Below are 24,823 nucleotides of genomic sequence, written 5' to 3'. Positions count from 1 at the left end.
CTAGAGTTGCCCCATATGAAGCCCCTGCACATGCCATGAAGTTTCACAAAAAAGCGTCTGGGGATTAAGTACGGGACATTCACAAAAAAGTGCAAGTGTCTGGGCAAGACCACCATTTTGAGTACAGCTGCTATCCCCATCATGGCTAGGGGAAATTTAGATCAGAACACCATGCTATTCTTAACTCCCTCCATCGCCTTCAGTGTGTTATGTTTGTGCTCTGTCTCTATTTTGTGGTAAACATTTACGCCCAGATACCTGAATGTCACGGTCTGCCAGGGTATCTGCAAGACGGGCAGCCTCTCCAATGGGGTGCTCTTATACCTTCCCTGGGGGAACAAACTGGACTTCCCGGGGTTCACCGATATGCCCAAGAGGGTGACGTAACGACCCAACCCATCACCTCCAACACATATTGCAGGTTCTCCTCCGGGTAGCGCAAGTAGAGAAGCACATCATCTGCATACAATGATATCAGGTGTGTGCCCCCTGTCGTGCGGATCCCCACCTCCCCGTATTGTTGCCGCAGGCATATTGCCAGTGGCTCGAATGCTAGGATGTATAACATGGGTGACCAGGGGCATCCCTGTCTGGTCCCCCTGCTAAGTTGCCATTTATCTTAGATTGTGGTTCCAGTTTTAACTCTCGCCATCGGGGTACTATATAGCATCTGGACCCATCTAATATATCCTGGTCCCATCCCGTATCCTTTCAGAGTCGTTTTCAACTACGGCCACTGCACTGAATCAAAAGCTTTCACTGCGTCCAACGACACGATAGCCAGCTCACTCGAGTCCCCCTCAGTTTGGTCAATGATATGGTGTAGCCTCCTGTGGTTATCTGTGATATTTCTACTGGGGACATAACCCGTTTGGTCTGGGTGTATCAACTTGCCAATTACCCTCTTCAACCTATTGGCCAGCACTGCCGTGAGTAGCTTGCTGTCCTGATTGAGCATAGACAAGGGCCTATAGGATCTGCATTCCGCGTCCGGTTTGCCTGGTTTCAGGAGCGGGATGACCACTGCCTCGCGGAGGGACGCTGGCATTTCCCCCCGCTCATATGCTTCATTAAACATGGCCACCAGCGGCTGGAGTTGCTCCTGCTTGTACGTTTTATAAAACTCGCTGGGTAACCCATCCGATCCGGGCGCTTTACATGTGGGCAGGTGTTGGATCACCGCCTCCAATTCGTCCACGGTGATGGGGGCGTCTAGGTCCGCTCGTTCTAGGTCATCTAAGGTGGCCAGCCCTATATCCTCTATCGTATCTAGTATATCTTGACTCATGTCCTCTCCTGTGTCCTCGTATAATCGTATGTAATACTTGAGGAACTCCTCATTTACCCTTTCCTGGGTATTATGGATTTGACCTTCTGCGTCCCTGACCTCTCTGATCACCGAGCGGGGGGTCTCATTCTTGTATAACCAAGCCAATAACCTACCCGGCTTATCCCCCCCCAGCATGCAGCCTCTCCGTGTATTTCATATAGTTCTGTTTGCATAATCTGTCCCAGAATTCACTACAAGCTAGCTGTAAGTTCTTTATTTTAACCCTGTTCGCACGGGTGGTCTCCTCGTTTCGTATCATGCCCTCTAGCTCTTTTTCTGTCTCTTGCAGTTCCCGCTCAATACCTCCTTGGAGCTCTTTGGATTAAGATATTGCTACTCCCCGCACCACCACCTTGAATGCCTCCCATACTGTCCCCACAGAACTTACACTGCCCGTATTAATTTCAAAGTATTCCTCAATGGCCTCCCTCAGATCCTCTCGAAAGCCCGCATCCTGTAGAGCCTCAGTCCTGAGTCTCCACGTCGGGATCTGCGCTCTGGTGGGGTTGATGTCGCCACTCTATGACCAAAGGCGAATGGTCGGAGAGTACCCAGGCCTTGTATTCCGCCCCTACCATTTCTCCCACTATCTCAGTAGATGCGAACACGCAATCTAGCCTTGTGTGCAGGTCGTGTGGCACTGCATAGTGCGAGTATTGCCTTTCCATTGGGTGTAGCCTTCGCCACACATCCTCTAGGCCGAGGTCCATCAACAGTGTCCTCAGCGCTTTAGCTGCTGGTGCCGGCTTTTCTGATTTGTCATCTGACCTATCTATCCTGGGGTTCAGAGTGCAATTAAAGTCCCCTCCCCACACCATCGCGCCACCCGCCAGGGGGCTAATTTTACTATATAAAGACCTGATATATACCGCTGTATCATGGTTAGGGGTATACAAATTTATGATATTCACTTCTCTGTTCTACAGGAGTCCCGCCACCACCACCATTCTGCATTCTGGGTCTATTGTCAAGCTAAGCACCTGAAATGGCACATGCGGTGCCACCCATGTGATCACCCCTCTTGCATATGCCGAATATGTGGCCCCTATGACATTACATCTCCATTTCCTCCTAATCACCTCCAACTTTTACTTGGTGAGGTGGGTTTCCTGTAGCAGAGCTATGTCAATCCGCATCCTCTTTAGGTACATCATCACCTTGTTACTTTTTAGATAGCTATTAAGGCTCCGCACATTCCAGGTCACAATTCTGAGATTACCCGATGCCATTGATTTGTTCGTCATTTCCCTGTAGGCTCATACACAAACTCTCATACACAAACTAGAACTAAAACTCCCCAAAACTATATACACCACAAAACTACCCCTCCTCCCCCCCCACCCACCTCCCCACCCACACCCCACAACACCCTCCCCAACCGTTGCCCAGCTCCATCTGTGGATCTCGGGCACCCCCACATCTAGCCCTGCCTAGCAAGTCTATACTCAGGGCTCAGCAGGGTAAAGTCGCCCTAATGGCTACTTAACTACCAATTCTTGGGGGTAGGTTGCTATCATCCCATTGCTCCTATTACCCATACTATCACGCATGATGTTATGCTATTCAGCTACAGCATGCAGCTGATACTCTTTATTCCAATCCAGCCAGAGCATAATGTCCGAGGGCTACAGAAATTCACTCAAATCTACTGTGTTCCCGAAACAAGTCCACCTTCCTACTTAATGTCCATGACACCGACTCCTCACTTGTCACTCTCGAGGCAGTCTTAGTCAGCCTCCTGTTCCGGGCAGCCCTGCAGGTCCAGCCACGACGCCGCCTCCTCCGGAGTGTCGAAGAAAAGCGCCTTGCTCTTATGCAGCACCTTTAGCCTCACCGGGTACAGAAGCATATATTTGATTGCCCGCTGCACGTAGCCTCCTCTTGACGGCCACGTAACTATACCTTTGCCTCTGCACCAGCATCGTATAATCCGGGTACGCCGTGATATTGGTGCATGCTCTCTCAATTGTCCCGCCCGTACGGAAATACTCCAGGATCTTCTCCCTGTCTTTGTAATTCAGGATCCTTGCGATTATTGGCCTCGGCGGAGCCCCAGGTCATGGCTTCCTCATCAAGGCCCGATGTGCACGCTCAACAGTAAACCCCTGTGAGAGTTTTTCTGCTCCTATCCCCTGGAGGATCATGTTCTTACATAGTCCGTGGGGTCATGGCCTTCCTCTCCCTCGGGCAGGCCGACCACATGTATGTTGTTCCTCCTCGCTCTTCCCTCCGCCTCCTCCACTCGATTTTCAAGGTTGGCGACCTGCTGTTTTAGCACGTGGACCTCCTTTGCATTGCTTGTGCTGACCTCCGTGTTGACTTTCACTGCGCTTTCCAGGCCACTTGTTCTCTCCGCCAACGCTCGGACATCTTGACGCAGCAGGGTAACTTCAATTCCCACAGCGTCAATTTTATTCTCCAGGGCCGTCCGCAAGTCCGCCATCGCTGTGCCCCATTTGGTGCTCAAATCCGTTATGGCCGCCAGGACCTGACGGTTATCTCCTGCGGCACCATCTGCGGAGGCCGCGCCCGTGCTTTGCGCCGCTGTCGTGGGGGTCCGCTGCGTTTTCGCAAAGACCTCCATTGTGGATTGTCTGGATTTGGCTCTCAGTCACAGACATCTCGCGATTCCCTATCATATCTGGTCCCCACAGTGTGATGCTATTGTGTCGTGCTCAGGTCCTTCAATTGCTAGGGAGCTAGTTACGGCGGGTTGCGTTGTGCTATGGAGCGCAGCAATGTATTCAAATGGGCTGTCTTATCCCATGTAATCCTGCTGCACACAGTTATCCATGCGCCATTAACGTGCTTCGAGGCACCACACAGAACACAACAGCTGCTTTGCGATGGCCTAGTTACATGTAGGTTTTGCCAGACTGGGGTATGTCCCGGTAATAGTGTGTTACACACTCACATGTCTCAGCCATGTCAGCAGCCGGGCGCGGCAGCAAATGTCTGTCCCTTAATCCGTGGCCGTCGCCTGATACAGTAACTACATCAGGGGGCCGGCGGTTTCGTTTCGCCGCCGCGTCCTACTAGATCCCTTTGTTCTCTGGGGGCGCCGCCATTTTGGTGTTTTCATCTGCGGCTGCTCTCCAGGATACAATGTGTCCATTCGGCAGTTCTCCAGTCTCCCGCGGGCCGCTTACACGCTCACGCTCTTCCCAGCAACTTCCCACACGCTTGTGTGTGTTTTGCTTCCCGATTCAAGCGGAATACATGCGTTTGTTGGACGTATCAGGATGTCGGATCACGGAGCACACGGGGCTCACAGCCTATTCCATGGCTGTCCAAAGCCACGCCCCCCGATTGTCATGTTGTGTTAACTGTTCCCATTGAATGAACTAAACCCTTAGGGACAAGGGTTTTGGAGGACATGGGGATGAGTGTAAACCCGTATTTAAATTGGGGGTTTTATTCAGACCTGTCGCATTCAATAAAAGGAGTATGTAGGTGGTGTTGGGCAAGTGCGTCTAAATAATAAAAACAGCAAAAATAAGCCAAAACCAATAAATGGGGTCACACTTCCGGTAAGGTAGTATGGTGCGTGGGGAGTTTATGTATGTTATGCCATTTGTATGTTGCAGTGACTTTGCATGCAAAACAGGCGTTTTCTTTTCCACCTGTTTATCGTTATTTCAGAAACCTGTAGGCATCCGTAGTTTTGATGTGGAGATCGAGCCCATACTTTATGCTAGTGGTTTCTCCCAACCCGCAGGGGGAAGTGGGACGTCCCTGAGGAGATTTGGTAACTTTCTCTGTCAGCGTGCCCCCGTGGAGTCTGACGTGGGAGCGTCTGGGAAATCGGAAAAGGGGAAGCTTGGTGCAAAGAGGAGAGAGACACGGGAGAGACAGGAATCAGGGTTGGCTGCCTTGCCTGTCCATTAGGCCCTTGGTTCCAAGTCTCATAGGCGTCTCTGGGCTGTGTGTGTACGTGGTCTCCCGCCCAGTCGAGTAGCCTGAGGTGGAAGGTGTGAGGCACTGTGCAGCAGGCCATGTTTGGGGCCAGACCAGCCCCTGTCGTGCCTGCACTGATGATCGTAACCTCGCCCAGCCACCATGTTCGAGTTTTTTTTTCCGTAGCTGACGGAAAGGAAGGTAGGAGGGTGATACTCTTTTCAAAACAAAAGGAGAGTTGGCCCATACACTCTTTGCCTTAATCATATGTGAAAGCAATGTAAAGAGATTACATCCTCTTCCCACTTTTCTCTCCGGGCTGTACCACTGGCGAGCGTGCCATTTGGGGTGTTGGTTTGTGTTTATTTGGCAATCGTGAATGTAGCCTCTAAGGGGTAGGATTTAGGACTCTGCCTCATGCTGATGTTGGAGGGGGGAAACTAGAGAAAACTAAGAGAAAGAGAGAGAGTAGCAAATAAAAGAAACCCTGAGCCACCTCGCAGGGGTGCTCCACCTGTGTGTCGGCTCCAGTGGGCATCCGAGGCCCTGAGGGTTTCAGGGTTTGTGGAAGTGGGCACATTACATGCCTCATTTAACTGGAGGGTAGACCTCCAAAGAGCTGGACGGATGGCAAAAGGTTCGGGCCGCTTTGGGTGGCTGGTCCCATGGGCACCGTCCCAAACAGGCCACTGTGTGTTTGTTTGAGTAAGGAAGGGATGCTGAGGAGGTGTGAAGTAAAGTCTCGTGCAGAGTCTAACTATATTGCTGCCTTTTCCGGATGACTTTCGGCCAATGGGGGTCTAGCTGTGTGTGTGTATGTAATATTTGTCCGGTGTTAAGTGAGTTCAGTCCGTGGGAGACTGCAGCTACCGTTAGATAGTGCTAGAGAGAATCAAATAATTCTACAAAGTAAAGCGACCTAAGTGAAAATCCCAGCGTTGTGTCCTCCAGTTATCAAAGGTAAAGGAGTGGCTACGTTCTCAGAGATCAACGTACTCGGGTGGTCTAGCCCAGTTATTTATCTAGTTATGAAAAGCCACATCCAAACACCCCTCTGTCTGAGTGGCGGTATTGAGGGAATTTAATTATTTATTTACCAAATGTGAATGGACTTGTTCCCAGGTGCCCCACTTGATGCTATTTATTTATTTACCAAATTTGAATGGACTTGTTCCCAGGTGCCCTATTATTTATATATCAAATGTGAATGGACTTGTTTCCAGGGTGCCCCAAGAAGGGCAGTTTCTAGCCTACTTGGTGCCCAGGGCGAAACATCAGAATGCGCCCCCTCTCCCACCTGACTGGCTCACGCCACTCCCAAACTACACCTCTGTCGTGCGACAAACACCTCCTCGATATCAATAAATAATTGCTATATAGATGAAGATAGTTTCATTACATTGTAATTCAAGTACTTCACAGAAGAATTCTAATGTTGCTGCCCAAGTACATGGTTTTTCTGTCACCTGCACTTATGGAAGGCCTTGCCTGAATGCAGTTTCAAACTGTCCATACTAGCACACTGGAGTGTGCTAGTACGGATCAGCCTACCAAGGTCTGAGGGCTCACTGACCACTGGCCCTGTGTTGCAGCGGTTCTGTTCATACGACCTCACTTGTATTTCGCAAGGGGCAATACTAGACTAACCATATGAATTATTTTCTGATGGAAGGTTATCATTCCAAGATGGACAGTCTGGTACACGCTTATTGTACTCTTTCAAAATACCTCCCTGAGAGTTGGAAAGGGGACTAATAGCACCAATGAGGATTCATGTATGCTTTGCATTAAATCGCAGAGTATTTCAGGACTATAACAGTGATCAGAGATCTCTACATTTGATAAACAAGTCTGTGAAAAAAGGATTGTATGCGTGAATCTCTAAATGCATAACCAATGCATGGCTTGGTGCTCACATCAGAGTTCACAATACTCACCCTAACATTCAAATTGTTGTGATCATGAACCATACATGCTCATTTGGACAGCTTACATTTTTGGATGCGAGTATTAAATGGCTGCATCATCAGCCACTCAAATGGGGTACAAAGGCTCTTTTGTTTCTTGTTTCTGAAGACATTTAGATAAGGAAGGGCTGGGTTTCACTGTGGGCATGCCCAAACCCAAAACAGAAACATCTTCAGGGGATCATATCTACAGACAGGACAGGATACTGCACAAGAGAGTTTCAATAAACAATGCACATAAAGGCTACACAGAAAGGATTGTACCCCTTACAAACCTGAGCCATGCCAGTAAAAAAACTGATGAAGTGTTTTAAACTAAAGTGCCTTCTAATGCATTGTAAAGGGTCCACGGTTCCTCAGCCACTACCTCCTCACTATTATGCAGGCCTCAGGAGTTATTTCAGCAAAAAAAGAGCAGGCCCATGGTTCATCTAACAGAGCTGGAATTAGCATTTCTCATTAGTGCTGGCCTGCAGCTAATGAAAATCATAGTGTGGCAGTGTAGAAAGGGTGTTTGGCCTAGTGGATGTAATTTGAGGCAACTTCTTTGATTCCTTTATGTGTTTAAGTCTGGGCACAGTATGGCATGCTCGTCAGAGCCACATAGACAAAACATCCCAGTGTGCTCTTTTAAGGACATTGGGCACATCGGACAACAACAGGTATATGTTCTGTTACATAAGGGAGCACCACATAGACACCATTAACCAACAGGGTTGTGACTTGTGTAGCGCACAAATCACTGCTGCAAACATATAACAGCATTGATTTGCCACGGTCTGGTCTGCACAGTGACACAATACATCCTGCTTTCCTAATCAAGGTGCCAAGTGATATTAAGGTGCCATCTGGTGTGCGCACTAGGCAGTGGCTTGTTTAGAAAATTAAAAGAACTTTGATGCTGAGCGGATGCATTTAGTCCATGTCCCAAAGCAGCCACCAGAATACTTAGCAAGAAATGACAGTTAACCTTCCCAGGGATGCGCCATATGTAACAATAAAGTAATATTAAAAAAATTAAGTTTTGTTGTGTCAAATAAAGAGACATGAAAATAAAGAAAATACTTTTTAAATGTTCCTGTGTGGCATTTTAATTCTCTTTGAAGAATGGTAGGTTTGGTCAGCTAACTGATACTTGTGCTGGCCTGGTGAATAAGAAATGCCCCATGTTCAGTTCTTAACACGAAAATGTTGAGCGAACACTGTGTAAAAACAATGGCTCGTTAAGTGAGCCATCACTTATATATTGACCCACTTGAAAGGCTGTCAAAACAAAGAATGAGGGGCACAGGGTGTGTGAGTCCAGAGTATCTCACACACTGTGTTTGGAATATGCATTCCTTTCTTTGCATATTCCAACACATTGCAGTCAGCACAGAGCAGCCAGCCACACATCACACAGGAACACACACTGGCATAGCAGGCTGCTTCATCTGTTGTCTGGCAAGGTCGGAAACAGCTTTCTGGGTGGGCCCCTTACTGCACACCCCCCCCACCTGGGCTCTTATCTCTGCGCCCCGGGCCGTCGCCCGCTCGGCCCGGGCAAAGAAACGGGGCTGGCCCCAAGTGACGCTATAGTATTATTTAATTAACAAATGTGAACTATTTAACACAGGAGGTAAAGTAACTGTACTCAGTCACTCATTGTATATACTTATCAATAGTGCCTTGGGTTGGGGCGTACATGTGTTATATTAGTTGTGTAAACCGAGTGTATGGTTTTACTTATTCTGTTCATAAAGAAGACTGTCAAGCTTGTCAAATGAAATAAGGCTGTGATTGTTCTTTCACTATGTGCACTCTAATTACTGTTAGCCGCCAGGGCTGACCTGCTCATAGGAGGCCAAAACTCACACCGGGCAGCCCACCCATCATTGAGGTCTGCCATAAGCCTTCTGTGAGGATCCATCCATCATCCCCCTGGGTGTGAGGTAAGGTGTAATCCCATGTTCAGGACTCCTACACGTTGCTACTCACCCCTTCTTTCAGAATCATGGGGAGAATCACCTTACATAGCTATATTCAATAATAACAGCAAGCATGTTTTCTCTCCCCTTACTACTGTATTCATTTTCAAATCTATAAAAAAGGGTGTATTCAGAGGCAGCCCCTCCCCCTCCACTGCCCAAAGCTCTACATGAGAAATGCACAAATATCCCTCTGCACCTGGCAAATCGCTCATCTTAAGCAATATAAATTATGTAGACTGAATATTAAAATGAACGCGTCTCGGGACGTCCCAGGCTCCAGAGAAAATATGCTAATCATAATCTAAACCGAGTATCCATCATTCTGAAGAGGTCTATGCGTCTCAAATGGCCAAATCTGACCTCCTCGAACCGGATAAACATCTATCTCTTCCCACCCTTTCTGATGCCCATGACACATTCTCAACCACCCCTCTTTGGGCAGGAAATATTGCCCCGATATACAAGCAAACAAGTACTGCTGCCTTTAACACAGGACCACAAGTTCTCAAATGTAAACTGATCGAAAATTCGTCTGGGTACTGCTGAGCCGCAGTCGCTTTGGGTCTTTATTCTCAATCACTACAAACGCCAAAATGTACCTCAATTACAATCTAGCCGGCGTTTGCCTTTTTGCTATTTGAATGATCACGAGGTGCACCGGGACGAAACTCACGTTGACCAGGACGTGCTTGGACCAAACGTAACGTGCAAATCAAGAACTGAAGAGGAGGCGGAGCGTTGCTAGGGCACGTTTCTCGCATGGCAACCAGACGCTACAGAACTAAACTTCGGAACGGGCACGGGTCACCCCTCCATTGCTCATTAAACTCGCAGACAACACCGCGTGGGGAAGTAAAACATAACTCCAGGTACGTGACTTTAACCCTAATTACCGAAAAAGTGTCTGTGTTGAGTGCGTCTAACTGCAATGGACAGTCAGCAGGAGAGGATTTGGGGGGCGTGTGCAGCCTTTCTCTGAAGTTAAAATCATGTGAACGTTTTGCGGAGACGCTGACACGAGTTCATTGTTTAACATCCCAACTATTTATCTGTTGTACTTTTGTGCTATAAGATGACGAGCACACGAGCTTTTAACGCAATGTGATCTGATACTTACGTTTAATTGCTTCAGTTGACGTGGCCCAAGAATACAAAGCCCAGAATGCACTGTTCATGGGGATCTAGAGCTGCTCATTTGTGGCACAAGTGACACAGAGTACTCTGCAATTCAAAGCGAAACTGAAACAATATTTAGCAATGCCTTTACCCTGGCAGAGTCATTCATTGATAGGAAAATACACTTTGGAGTGCGACCCTCATTTTGCATTCAGTTTAATTTCTGTTATTTATTTTGACTGTTCAAAACATTGTTCTGCATTTCTGCTCCAGTACATTTTGGGAAAAAGATATAAGCTTCACCTGCACTGAAAGGTAAATCTACCCTATATACCAAAGCTTTGACAACTATCCATTATATATGCAGTATCCAACCACAAGTGTTTGATTGCAGCGATTCTCTGTACGTTCACCTTTCTTCTACCTTCACAGCACAAACCAGTCTTAAACGCACTGGCCAAGCCAATAGGTCTGGCTTTAAACAAAAAAAAATATTGGGAATGATTAGGAAAGTGGTTGAGCATGATTGTTTTGGTGGATGTAGGAGTGAACGAATATAATTCCATAGCCCGAGGGATGAGTTCTTAAATATGTTTGGGTGGGTGGATGGATGCCTGGTGAACATGGTTGGTTGAGTTGGTGAATAAGGTTGGATGGATGAGTTGATGAATACCGTTGGCTGGGTTGATGAGTATATGAGTATGGTTGCGGGAGTGCACATATGGATGGTGAGTGAGTGAATATGAATGGGTGGGTGGATATGATTGGATGGGTGGCAGGGACGTCATTTCACCAAAATGCCAGGGGTAGCGGAAGTGACATCACACAACCCTTGACCCCTGATGACATCACAAGAAGTGATGTCATTTGACCCCACCCTGAAGTGATATCGCGGGAACCGATGGAACACAACCTTTCACCGGTTGACAATAAAGGAAGTGGCATCACATAGCATTGTACACTACGAAAAATATGGTTACAATATCGCTATAATTTGATGTGCATTTCATACCTGAATGGATCGCCATATGTATTGTTAAGATCAGTGTGTATAGGCCCATATTAACAAATTACTGTGATTGCAAGCAGACGTCCATGAGCAAATGATAATGATGTGGTATCATATAGCACTTATGCTTAAGCGCTTTACAGAGAAGAAATATACACCCAATATCACCTAACCTGTGTTGGTACCCCTTTATCGACCTAAGAAGTATGAAAGACTTAGTTGAGGCGTTTGAGAACAGACTAAATCAGTGACTCACCCCCTGAAGTTTGCCTGAAATAAACCTTTATTGAGTCTAGCAATTACTGTATAGAATTCCAGAAAGACATATTTTTTGCCATTCCTATTCTTTCTTATTTAGGTTCAGTGCTGAAAGTGTTAGACTTGTGGCCTTCATGTTAATATTTTTCTTCTTTTTTTAAGGGGCCTAAACAAGAAAGCTAGCCACTCCAGGATTAAAGAGCCACATGGTGCTGGCCACAGCCCAGGAACTTTCATTGCATTGCATTGCATTGCAAAAAATAAAAAAAACTTTTTTACTTTTTTTTAGAGGTCGCAAGGGAGACCACAGAGGTCGCAAGGAACACCTCAGAGGTCGCACTTGCGACCTCTGGCGACCCCCAAATGACGTCCCTAATGGGTGGGTGGATAGATCAGTGGATGAATATGGCTGGATTAGTGGGCAAATACGTGGTATAGGTAAATTGTTGAATATGTTTGGGTTGATCGATGAGTGGATGAACATGTTGTGTGGATATGATATTTTTTAGTATATAAAGGAAAACAGGACTGCTTAATATTTAACGAAAAAGAAGAGGTGTACCACATCTAGATTAATTCATTAGCAAATTATTTTTCTTATATAAAAAAACTTCATTTTCTTAAAAAACTGTGGTACGAAATACACGGGCATAAGAAAAACCCTTAAACCAGGTTTTTTAACAAGACGATTACATACAATACACAAATGAAAAAACAACCACTTTACATCAAAACAACATTTAACATACAAAATTACACATGCATAATTCATTTGTTGCATTTGAGATATAACCCAACATGTTTCTGTCTGTTGACTCCTATGTGTCTGACATTCATCAGGGGTAGCTCTTCATAGTATTCACAAACAATCGTCCCTTCCAGTCTTGGTGGGCGTAGATCTTAACTTGATCCTAAATGCAATCTATAAAAACATATAGACATATTAAAAATTGTGTGTGCACACCACTTTTCTGTAAATTTCCATCAACATTTCAAGAACCTGAATGAATAAAGTACCCTATATAATTCCCATTCGGGAATCCAATAGCACCAAAAAATCTGCTATAAAAAGTATACCTTGAAATCCTCGTATTCCAAAGCTTCAACTGTACCCAAGTACACAATAACATCTACAGCGTAAATTCAGCCGCCTTTTTGGTTAATCCTATTTAGATGGATATTGGGTAGAAAACACACTGTGTAGGGGAAAGAAAAAACAGAACACACCACTGTGTCACACTCTAGTACTCATAGAAAACGAATACATGTGTGTGGAGCGCTAAAGCATAAAGCGCATTGCACATACCTCCCAAAAGCAAAACAAGCCGAATATATTCCAACAGATGAATGCTCCTTATAGCAAATACACGGGTCCTCACAAAATAGGCCAACATGCGCAGGTCTTTAATTCACTTAAACCATATTTCCAGGGAAGACCTACAAATAGAATTCAAAAGCAAGAGGAAATATTCAGGGGAAGAAGCTCAAAAAACGCATCCTCAAACAACCCATTTTAAGAGAGCAATGTTTAAATGCCACATAGCCATGTTATTCCGTAGTTCATTATGCAACCATGCAGAAATATCACTGCGAGTTCTCATCCCTCATCCATCTAGTGTAAATTACACTTATATTTATATACATCTATCATGTTCTTAAATATTAGTCAACATGCATCTAAGGAAAGTCGCAATTAACCTACCCGACGTGCAAATGCGGCTTTGGAAAAACAGGCGACCAAATCCCCGGTTTACACACTGCCGCGCGGTGATTGTAAACCACTTACAAAATGCCAGTGATCCCCGCGTTAGTGTAGCTTTTACCCACAAAACTCTGCGGGATGCATAGCAAATACTAAAAAGGGACTAAACGACTGAGTTTGCAGTCATACTCCAAAAATGGCCGAACAACCCCGTGTTGGACAAAGAAAAACCGAACGCCATACAATCACAGTATGCATGTAGAGAAATGACATCAATAAGACGTGAGAAACCAAATAAGGTGCATTATTATTTGGACCACGGCAAACAGACCAGGCCTGTGCTGATAAAAGGGGGGAGAGAGGGAGGACCAGGAAAACATATGCGCAGCATCAAATCTGGGTAAACAAACCCTAAATAAACCAAAATAAAAAACAAAAATGCTTAAAGTACTGTAGGAAATAAAGGAGTGCCAAGCTGTATACAATCACAATTTTCCACTATCAGGCAAAAAACCATCAGCAAAGCAAAAGTATACAAAAATGGGTACCCGTTTTGACTAGGATGATTGAAAAGGCATTGGAAAAGCATACAAGGCCCGAAACAGAGAAACCTACATCTCTACATTCCCCTGACATTATGCCATTCCACATCTTTATTGAGCCCGACCAAATGGCTACGTGTTCTAAATATCAGTTTTTGTTTCAAGGTGACTAATCTTTTATCAACAACTTCTTTGTTGGGTCCATTTACCCGCTTAAGAATCACCCACCTTAAATATTCATGAGTGTAGCCTTTCTCTATGAAATGTTTCACCATGGGCGCCTGTAGCGTCTTGGCCTTAATACAGCTCCTATGTTCAATCATCTGAGTCTTACATTTGCGGTTTGTCTTGCCTATGTAACACAGACCGCATGGGCAGGTTATCATGTAAACCACATTTGTGCTATTACAATTACAGAATTCAATAATGTTCCACTTATTCTCCAAACCTATGTCCACCTCTTTCACAGATGACGTGAAATGACACATAATACAACCTCCACACGGATGGTTACCAACAACAGGGGGAAGGTCCCATAAAGTAGTTTGTTTAACCGGCTGTCGATTCTTCTCTCTAATGTCATTCCTAATAAGAATGTTTCTCAAGTTTTGGCTTCTCTAAAAAAGCAACCAAAGGAGTGCCTATCTCTTTGTTATATACAGGCCGATTCATGTAATTCCTCACAAAAGTGTCGCATGCGGCTGGCGCACAGCGTGCCCGTGCGAATGTCTGCGCCAGCCGCGTGCGATAAAATCAATTTCCGCGCACAGCGTATTCATGGATTCTCGCCTCCAAAAGCAGACGTGGCGCAGAGTGGCGTAGCGAGCCTGCAGCAGCGCCAGTTACGCCCCCAAGAATGCCTTCGCGCAAGGAAAAGCCATCAAGATCGCAAAACCATCGCCAAGGGCTGCGCCAACCCTGGACCAGTTCACCGGACTGGCAAACAGCAAACGCAAAGCAGGGAACGTGTATTACGGGTTTCGGAAACACGCGTGCGCGAGAAGTTCCAAATGCGATCGGGCCTGGGGGAGCCTGTGTGTGTATTTCAGGGGTGCGTGAGAAGTACCACACGTGATTGGGCTGGGTACGTGTATTTCAGGGGTGCGTGGGAAGTTTAACATGCGATTGGGCTGGGTGCGGGTATTTCAGGGGTGCACGGGAAGTTTCACACGCGATTGGGCTGGGTACGTGTATTCCAGGGGTGCGCAGGAAGTTTTACACGCAATTGGGCTGGGTGCGGGTATTTCAGGGGTGCGCGAGAAGTATTACACGCGACTGGGCAGGGTACGTGTATTTCAGGGGTGCGGGAGAAGTTTCACACGCGATTGGGCTGGGTACGTGTATTCCAGGGGTGCGCGGGAAGTTTTACACGCTCGCCTACAACACGTATTCATGGAATCGAACGTGGCCTATCCGGAAACACGTACACCAGCAGGAAGTAGGCGTACGTCCACCCGCACAGCATAAAAGTGCACGCAAACAACAAACAAGCTCAGACGCCAGGATGAACATACCATTCCTAGCAGCAGTGGCCGTGGGATACCACAGGAGGAGGAGGAGGATAGTCAGGGCCAGGATTTTTACACCCAGAACCAGCCTTTTTGGGATGCCTGATGACCACGTGTATGGGAGGTACAGGTTTCCACCTCACATAATACTCGACCTGGTCAGTGAGTGGGAGGATGACCTCACATCAACCACCCTGTGCTCCCAAGCACTCAGCCCCCTGGAGAAGGTCCTCAATGTACTGCACTTCTTGGCCACTGGATCATTTCAGCGGACAAGTGCCATAGTGGGGGCGGTGTCACAGGCCACGCAGTCACGCTGCCTACACCAGGTCTTGGCCATCATCACTGCATGCCCATCAGTCCATCAGTCCAAAGGCAGGCTGTCGCCCAGGATTTCTACAGGGTGGCACAATTCCCCAAAGTGCTAGGTGCCATTGATTGCACCCATGTGGCTCTATGTCCCCCCAGGGCAACTGAGCACATCTATCGAAACCGCAACCACTGGCATTCCATCAACGTCCAGGTAGTATGTGATGCCAAGGGAATCATCACCTCAGTATACGCCAACTATCCAGGCTCCACCCACGACAGTTTCATCTACAGAATGTCTACCCTAAACCGGGACATAGAAGCTGGGAGGCATGGCGATACATGGCTGCTCGGTGAGTATAAATGCCACTGTGCATGCATGCATGTTAGATACTGAGTAATGTCACAACCCCACTAATGATACCCATCACCACCTACCCAGGGGACAGTGCCTACCCTCTCAGCACCCACATGATGACGCCAATTCGGAACCCCACCACACCACCCCAGGTAAGATACAACACAGCCCACATTGCAACCCGGGGCATCGTGGAGCGCACATTCGGAGTGCTCAAGTCACGCTTCCACTCCCTTGACTGTTCTGGCGGGCAGCTGTTATACGCTCTCCCAGTAGTGTGCAGGATCATAGTGGCAGCATGTGTCCTGCACAACGTTGCAACACGTCGGGGCCTGGCCATGGACATGGTGGTGCCCCCACATCCCCAACCACATGCATGCCCGCTGCGCATGGGAGGGGAAAGAGCACGGGGTGAGGCAGCCCGTACGCAGCTCATGGCTAATTACTTCACATAAAATCACACCCCTGTGGAGTGATTGTAACTGACAATTATGATGTGTCAATGGACAGTCAACTGTCACAACCATACCAGCCTGAGATTGTACATCTGGAAGTGTTCCATTGTGTGCTTCCCTACCTACACAAACGCCACCAATGCTGTGTTCAAAAGACACACTTCTATGCTGCTAAAATCATTAACCCCTTGCAAGATACAACATGACAACAGTGCCATGTCACCCAACCCCTCCCCAGCACCGCCACCCAACACACCATGGCATGACATGCCATGTGAGAGCAAACAAAGTCATCCCCCAAACATGACACGTGTCACAAAGTACAGTGTCCCTAATGGAAACTGGCCACACACAATATGCCCACATAAATGTAGAAATAACAACACACATGATCAAATACTTACCACAATACAATCGACATAGCATTAACATGACAGTACTAAGGGAAAGGATACGTAGTCTTACAACATGAGAATGCCAGCACATCCACCACCTCCAACTGTACAGTGTTGTTGCCACGCACATCTGGAAGTCCACTGCTCACAACATGAGCTCCATCTCCAAAGTGGACGGCCTTGTGAAGACATGAGGAATGAACCTGCAAATATGGAGGGAGACATGGATGCACAAGCACACATCAATACACCATGCAGTGCACAATACAACAACAATATGCACTAGGAATGTATATACAGCATTGACTACAGTCTGCCCACACATGTCGTGGGAGTCCAACGTCACTGTGTAAGTCACTGTCACTTGGCACACCCTTTGCAAGCCCATGGAAACGGGAAGCAGGAGGGGTGTGTGTCTCACAAACCCAAGCATCTAACCCAAACTCAGGACAAGCCTGCATGTGCCCAGCCGGAATACAGTGGATGCCCACGGGAGCCACACAAGGCAACACACTGCAACAAAAAATCAAAAATCAAAAATGGCCATGTGTGGGCCAGGGGAGGTGGGGGAGGCCACCCAGGAGGACCGAGGACAGGATGCCCACCAACAGCCACCTGTGTGAATGTTGGGAAAAAAAAAAACACCTCCATGGGCTCATGGCCTGCACGGCTACTAAATTGTGGGAGATTCCCTGCTGGATTCGCTCTCCTCAACCTCTGCTGCTGCTGCCACAGGAGGTGGTGGTGCTATGGGAGGCAGCCCACTCAAAGCCCTAGTTTGGTCCTCCATGGCAGCAAGCATGCAGGTGTGGAAGGCCTCGTTCTGGAAGGATATGGTGCGGAGATCCCCAAACAACACCCGACGTGTTGCCCAGACCTCTGCCCGAGTTGCCCGGGCCTCCGCCCGAGTTGCCTGCATCTCTGCTGAGAGCGTACGGGTGACGCGCTCCAGCAGCTGTACCGTCCTGGTGACAGTGGAAGCCTCAAGGTCCACAAGAGTCTGCCTGAGGTGCCGGACCTCTCCCGTCAGGGCTTCCCCCTTCCCTGGGCATCTAGAGAAATTGATTCCCTCAGATTGTCCAGGGCCGCCTGTCTGTCCCCGTGGGACGCCAACATGTCCTCCCTGACTGATTGGCAAATGGAGTCTGTTGCCTGCTGTAGTAGCTCCATCTGCCTTTCTGGGGGGACAATGGAAGTGGCCACCCTCTCCCTGGCTTCAGCAATCATTTCTGATGATGCTGCCTGTTGGTTGGCCATACCGTATATGGATTGCTCCCATGCGGTATTGCCCGGTGGCGGACGGCCACCACGTTGGCGGGCACCACACCTGTCTGGGGCAAGGCGAACTGCGCCTTGCTGTGTCGGCACTGCCTGAGGCTGCAGGACTGCATTTCCCCTCTGAACTGCTGGCCCAGGAACAGGATCAGATGTTGCGGAGTGTGGCCCTGCATCCGTAACCACCACAGGCGCACCTACCAACACTGACATCCCCATAGTGGGCTCTACCCCTGGTGCAGGTGGGTCGGACAGAACAGTACCCCTTCCATGAACACATACCTGCGAATCCACATAGGTCTCATCCGAATCAACACCTGAAAAGAGTTCTGGAGAGGTGCAGCCAGGGACACCCCTAGACAGTATGGCCTGCAGCAAGAGAGGGTTCTCCCCCACCACCAAACCACGTCCCCCACTGGTGCCTGGTTGTGCTTCAGATCCCTCCTGGGCCTGCACCATCTCCTCTCCCTCAACAGCATCAGGTGCGTCATCCTCTGCAAAAACATGAAAGACAAAAAATGGAAACAGGCATTAGCACCATGGCACGCTATTAGGCCAGACAAGCTACAGTACCAGTACTTGATTTACACATGTCCCACATGACTATAACCCTCCCATGCATGCACTGTCCATGAGTTGGAAGGGGAGGAAAATGTCAGACACTGATGACACCAAGATGGTAGAGCAACACATTCGCTGCATGCTGGCTAGCAGTGCCATCACACATTGGCCTGGGAGTGGCATGTCCAATACACATACATGACACATGCCATCACACAGATGGAATGTACCATAGGCATGTCATATATGTGACAATAGGGCAGAGTGATGCGCAGTAGAACCGGGTGAATTTCTACAATCAGCCTGAATGAACACAGCTAAATACGGAACAATGTTGTTGCAAGATGCCACTTCAAGGGCAACTGGCGCGATGTAGTGCTAAATGCCTACTGTGGGCAGAAGGGATACTGTAATACCCAAATCCCGGGGCGCCGAATGCATTGGATGAAGCACATGGGTGGCCCAAAACACTCAGGCACACACACCCTGACCTGGCACTCAACCAGAACCCCTCCCACAAACAACATACACATGGATCACACACACATGCATGTGCACTCACCGGACAATGCCTCGTAATCTGGCAGTTCTCCCACACCTTCGATCTGCTCCTCTGTGACGTAGGTCCCAGCAACATGCTCATGTAGAGTGAGTTCAATGTCCTCTTGTGGAGACCCACCTCTAGTCACCAGAGTTGCGGCATGACTTGAGGCCAGCTTTTTCTTTGCCCTACGCTTAAGGTCGTTCCAGCGCTTGTAGCACTCAACAGCTGTGCGCCTCACAAACCCAAGGGCACTTATGCTGTCCGCGATGGACTGCCAGTGTGCCTGACGTCGAGCAGGTGTGATCCTACACCCTGAAGTGACCAACATTTCGGCGTCATGTTCGGACACATACTGCACAAGTGCATCCAGTTCGGCATCATTGAAGCTAGGCTTCCTTGGCGTGCCAGGCCGTGTAGCCGTGTCGGGGTCATCAACCTGTACTGGACGAGCACTCTTCCTCTTTCTTTTTGTGGGTGGTGGGGATCCGGAGTGCCCTACGCTGCTCTGGACACTAGAGGCAGGAGCACCGGTGGACTGTGTAGTAGTAGTGTGCGATGGCACACTGACCACATGGCTTTCTGCAGGCATTAGCTGAAGTGTGATGATGGCAGGGGGAACCTCAGTCTGATGTACCGGGACCAACACTGTCCTGGCTGGGAGAGTCAGAGCTGGGGTGGACGGAGCTGCAGCTGCCCTTGCAGCCTACCCACCCCGCCTACTCGGGGCAGCAGATGACATGGCTGCCCCTGTACCACGTGGCCTGGTGACACTGGCTTGCGCCGCCACCCGTGGCCTAGACTTGGCGACCTGGAAGTCAGCCTGGGAGTCACCCTGTGCTAGGTCAGGTGCCACAACGGGCCGGTCCAACAAGGGCTGAGCAGGGATGGTGTCAGCCACGTTTCCCTCAACCATGGGGAAAGGGAAGTGTGTCCCTGACTGGTCCTCCACACATGGGGGGCTAGGGGTAGTCTGCAAATCCTGGCCACGTCCCCTACTGCGCCCACCACGCCCACCTCCTGAGGCTCGGCCACCTTTGCCACCCTTACCACTTGCTCGCCTCCCAGCCATGGCACTGATGGAGTTGTGCGTATGGGAGTTGCAGTGGACAATTGTCCTGTGCAATTGGGGGTCAAAGGGGTAGGGTACTAGATGGAATTCGTACCCAAGTGCTCTAGCAAGGCTGTATGGAACCCCTGGGGAAAGATGACGGGTCACGCAACGCACAGGCACCCCTAAAACAGAAAATGACATGCACGCGACCCCTCGTAGACCACGTGCGTGGGAAAAGGAACCCGCACTACGCTGTGGCACCCAGAAACACAAAAATGAACGTATGCGTGTCACACGCAGCCTACTATGACCTCTGAAGGGGTACGCTACACACGGGGCTAGCACAGTTGGTAAATACGTGCGCGACTCACCGTCTGCCTGGGAAAAGAGCGTGAAAAATATGCGTGTGTGCGCGTTGGCAACACCCCCGCCAAAAGAAGATTTGTACACTGTCTGAGGAGACAGGACAAAAGGAGAAGTCAATGCTGTTTGAGGAAACAGGTCGAAGAGAAAATCAGAAAAATACTGACAGAGGTAACGGGGAGTACGAACTAGAAACGCTGTGAAGTAAATCGCGTGTGAACCGACAAGAAGTACAGATTTCACCCACTCGCTCTCCACGAGAAGCACGTGCAAGGAAATGACGTACTACACGTACCTTTTTAAACCGCATCACACGTCCAACGTCACTTCCGCGTATACACACTGAGGCACTATCCTCCAATTATGCGGGCTAACACTCGGACGTGCAGTTTTTGGTCTTTTGGTCTTGTAACATACCCCCGGGTACAGGGACAGGCCCGCGCGTGTCACGTCACAGACGCGCCTGCGCTGTCAGGGCCTTTGGTCCAATGGAATCGCGTACACAGGCCAATCGCGTGTGGAACTTCTCGCGCACCTCTGAAATACTTACGCCCAGGCCAATCGCGTGTGGAACTTCTCGCGCACCTCGGAAATACACGCACACACTCCCCCAGGACCGATCGCGTGTGGAACTTCTCGCGCACCTCTGAAATACACGCGCCCAGGCCAATCACGTGTGAAACTTCTCGCGCACCTCTGAAATACACACACACGCTCCCCCAGGCCCGATCGCGTGTAGAACTTCTCGCACACCTCTGAAATACACGCGCACAGGCAATCGCGTGTGGAACTTCTCGTGCACCCCTGAAATACACGCGCCCAGGCCAATAGCGTGTGGAACTTCTTGCGCACCCCTGAAATACAAGCGCCCAGGCCAATCGCGTGTGGAACTTCTCGCGCACCCCTGAAATACACGCGCCCAGGCCAATCGCGTGTAGAACTTCTCGCGCACCTCTGAAATACACGCACACGCTCCCCCAGGCCCGATCGCGTGTGGAAAATCTCGCGCACCTCTGAAATACACGCGCCCAGGCCAATCGCGTGTGGAACATCTCGCGCACCCCTGAAATACACGCGCCCAGGCCAATCGCGTGTAGAACTTCTCGCGCACCTCTGAAAAACATGCACACGCTCCCCCAGGCCCGATCGCGTGTGGAACTTATCGCGCGTGTAGAACTTTGGCGCACATTTTTTTCCTGCGCAGGGACGCTACCGCCTGCTTTCGTGTGGCGGACATGTATGGGCCTGTGCGCGTCTTTGGCCGTGCACTGTTTTTCCCTATTCGATTCCATGAATACGTGTTGTAGGCGAGCGTGTGGGCGTTCCGCGCACTTGCCTCCTGTACTTCCCCCGTGACACCCACATTTTCACGAGTTGTTCCCCATTCTGCGTGTAACGCCCCGTGTTACGCCTTCTTTTGTTATGTGCGCCGCGCTATGTTCGAATTCGCTGTGGCCTTATCGCACAGCGTTCGATGACCTGTGCGCCAGCGTGCGCCGCGCACTTTTTCAGCGCACATCCCACATTTTGCGCGTGCACGGACTTCCATGAATAGATGTGCGCTGTTTTCTGTGCGATAATCGCACTTGCACTGCGATTTTTCGCTATTTCACTGCGAATCGCACGTTTTCGCACGCGTGCGCCGTTTTTTCAGCGCACATTCATTCCATGAATCGGCCTGATACTTTGTTCCAGTTCTTGTAAAACACATTCTTAATTTTATAGGAAAGGTTGGAAAAAGTATTAACAAAAACCAGATTGTTGACTCTCTTGTTCTCTTTAGGTATCTGATCTAGCAGTGCCTCGCGATTGTTGTTGTACGCCCTCTTAGCTGATTGTTTAACAAGGCTTTTAGGATACCCAATTGCAACCAATTTGTTATGAAGGGTGTTAGCACTTTCCACATAGTGTTCTTTAAGACTGCTATTACGTTTCAGTCGTACAAATTGGCCGAAAGGTAAATTGCGTCTGATGTGTTGTGCATGATGACTAGAGAAATGAAGGAGCGCATTGCGGTCTGTCACTTTACTATAGGGTTTCACTCGCAACATCCCTGCTTGGTGGAAACAGTAATGTCAAGAAAGTTGATTTCGAAATCTTTGATTTCTTGGGTGAAATTCAAAAACCTGTTCTGTTGGTTCAACCAGATTATAAACTCTTCTGCCAGAGCTGTCACCTTCCCAAATGATGTAAATCTCATCAATGTAACGCGTCCATTGCCGCAAATTGTTTTTATATGGATTGGTATTAGCGTAGATGGTCACATTTTCAAACATTTCAACATATTTTTTATTTTTTTTATTGGTTTGTTACAAACCTTTAAAAAAAGGATACAGAATTAAGCAGAGAGATGAAGGAAAAGAAAGGCAGACACGAACATTAAGGCATCTTTTAATGTACAAATGTCTAACATATAGGCCTTCAGGAAGGGTGCAAAATGGATTTTTCCCAACAGGCAGAGGTGCCAAATTGTTTCTGCAAATGTTACTTTATCCAGCCACCTTTAGTAGTTTTTGATGTTTGGGTTCTAAGTTTGCTTCTGCCTTTATTCATTTTTCCACCATTAGTTCTAAGAAGAAGGTTAGTGCAATTGTTAGACTACGATCCGAGTCTTGAGAGAGTTGTCTCCACCAATCTTCAACTGTCAGAGACGGTTTTGCCAAAATAAACCTTCCAAAGTGCTTTGTACGTTAATGGGTCAAATCGGAGCATGATAACGTTAGATGTTTTTAAGTTTCATTGTCTTCTCCACAAAGTCGACACGTTAAGGAGCTTTGGCCAACAGCATCCCGTATGATCAAATTTTCTCGGGTGGGAAATTGATTGAGACGATATTTCATAAAGATCGCTCTACGGTTTTTGTCTGAGAATTTGAGTAGATAAGACTGAGTCTCGTTCAATTTACTCTCTCCATTTGGCATCAGCTTCATTATTCTATGTTTTCTGCACGTGTCTCCAGTGTCGATCCAATCTTGGATCCAGAGCAATGATTTGACCTTATTTGGGTTTTCTAGTAGTAGACTTTTGTCCGCTCCTATGTCACTGAGAGTTTTTTCGCAACGCTGGACCCACAATGAGAGTACATTGTCTCCATGTTCTTTGGTTAGGTTTTTTAAGATGTTATATTGTGGGATCAGCTTTTCTGTGGATGCTTTACGAAACTCATTTAACGTGTTCCACGTGATCCTTCCATAGATAGATAGATAGGAGACTAAGCTCAGATCTTATGCAGGCAGTTGGTACGCCAGGAGGTAAGCGCAAAACCTTGGACCAAAAGGAATGTTCCAGGGAGGCCCACACTTCCGCAGGACATCCAAAGGCACAGTCGGCTTCATCTTGTAGAAGGTTAAGACAGGTTTTAAGGAGTGTTTGTCCATATTTCGTGTTCAGGATGCATGCTTGCGCTGTCAGTTGTTTGCATTTGGCCTTGACTTTTTCCACCCATGAGGCGACATTGATGCTAGAACTCAGCAGCATGCCTAGGTACATTGATTGCTCTTTTTTAGTTCTATTGTACCTTCACCAAATTTCCATGTGAATCTTTTTTTCCCAGCAGGTTCTTTGTTCTTTTGTAGATCTTGCAGGATTAGGATTTCTAATTTTTGTGTGTTTACGTTTAGGTCATTTAGTTGGATATATGGGGCAAGAATCCCAAGTTTTTGTTGTAGGCCTATAGGAGTCCGGTCCAGAAGAACAAGGTCGTCAGCATTCAATAACCAATGTATCTCTTGACATTTTTGTATGCATCACCCAGGTCTGAGATGAATAAATTGAAGATAATCGAGGCCATTGGGCACCCTTGTTTTACTCCTCGATGTGTTTTTATTGGAGCTGAAAGAGTGCCTCTTTTGTCCAGCCTTATTGTGATCGCTGTGTTGGTGTGCAATGCTTTTATTGCTAGGAATAAGCTGTTTGGGCATTTCTAATCTTTTCTTCCAAAGTAGTTCTCTGTCAATACTGTCAAATGCTTGTGACAGGTCCACAAATGCAGGATAGATCTTTTTGTTTCTTTTTATTACATCCATCTTGAGAATATTCAACAGAAGGAGATTCAGGCCACAGCCTACACCCTTGACAAAGCCTGCTTGTCGGCAGTCCAAGTGGTTTGAGTCTTGAATCCATTTGAAGAGTTGTTTTTGTAGTTGGGTTGCAAATATTTTTCCCAACACATCCAATAAGGCAATTGGTCTGTAGTTTTTTGGTTCGGCTCTGT

At 48.0% G+C, this 24,823-nt stretch overlaps 1 protein-coding gene across 2 annotated transcripts in view; it reads left to right on the top strand.

Moving 5' to 3' along the window:
- The first annotated feature begins 9,829 nt into the window (after positions 1 to 9,829).
- TTC29 (tetratricopeptide repeat domain 29) overlaps positions 9,830 to 24,823 on the top strand; it is a 1,778,411-nt gene continuing 1,763,417 nt past the window's right edge. The window contains exon 1 of one of the 2 annotated variants that reach the window (XM_069631241.1): positions 9,830 to 10,033. The gene's annotated coding sequence lies outside the window, so the exon portion shown is untranslated. The remainder of the gene's footprint in view (positions 10,034 to 24,823) is intronic. The other variant, XM_069631242.1, reaches the window with a different exon arrangement.

This window comes from Ambystoma mexicanum, chromosome 6q (genome assembly GCF_040938575.1).
Source record: "Ambystoma mexicanum isolate Mex_15411 chromosome 6q, UKY_AmexF1_1, whole genome shotgun sequence".
In the NCBI taxonomy this organism is placed as follows: domain Eukaryota; kingdom Metazoa; phylum Chordata; class Amphibia; order Caudata; family Ambystomatidae; genus Ambystoma; species Ambystoma mexicanum.
The sequence above is the reverse complement of the archived record's forward strand: the minus strand, read 5'-3'. Positions and strand labels throughout refer to the sequence as shown.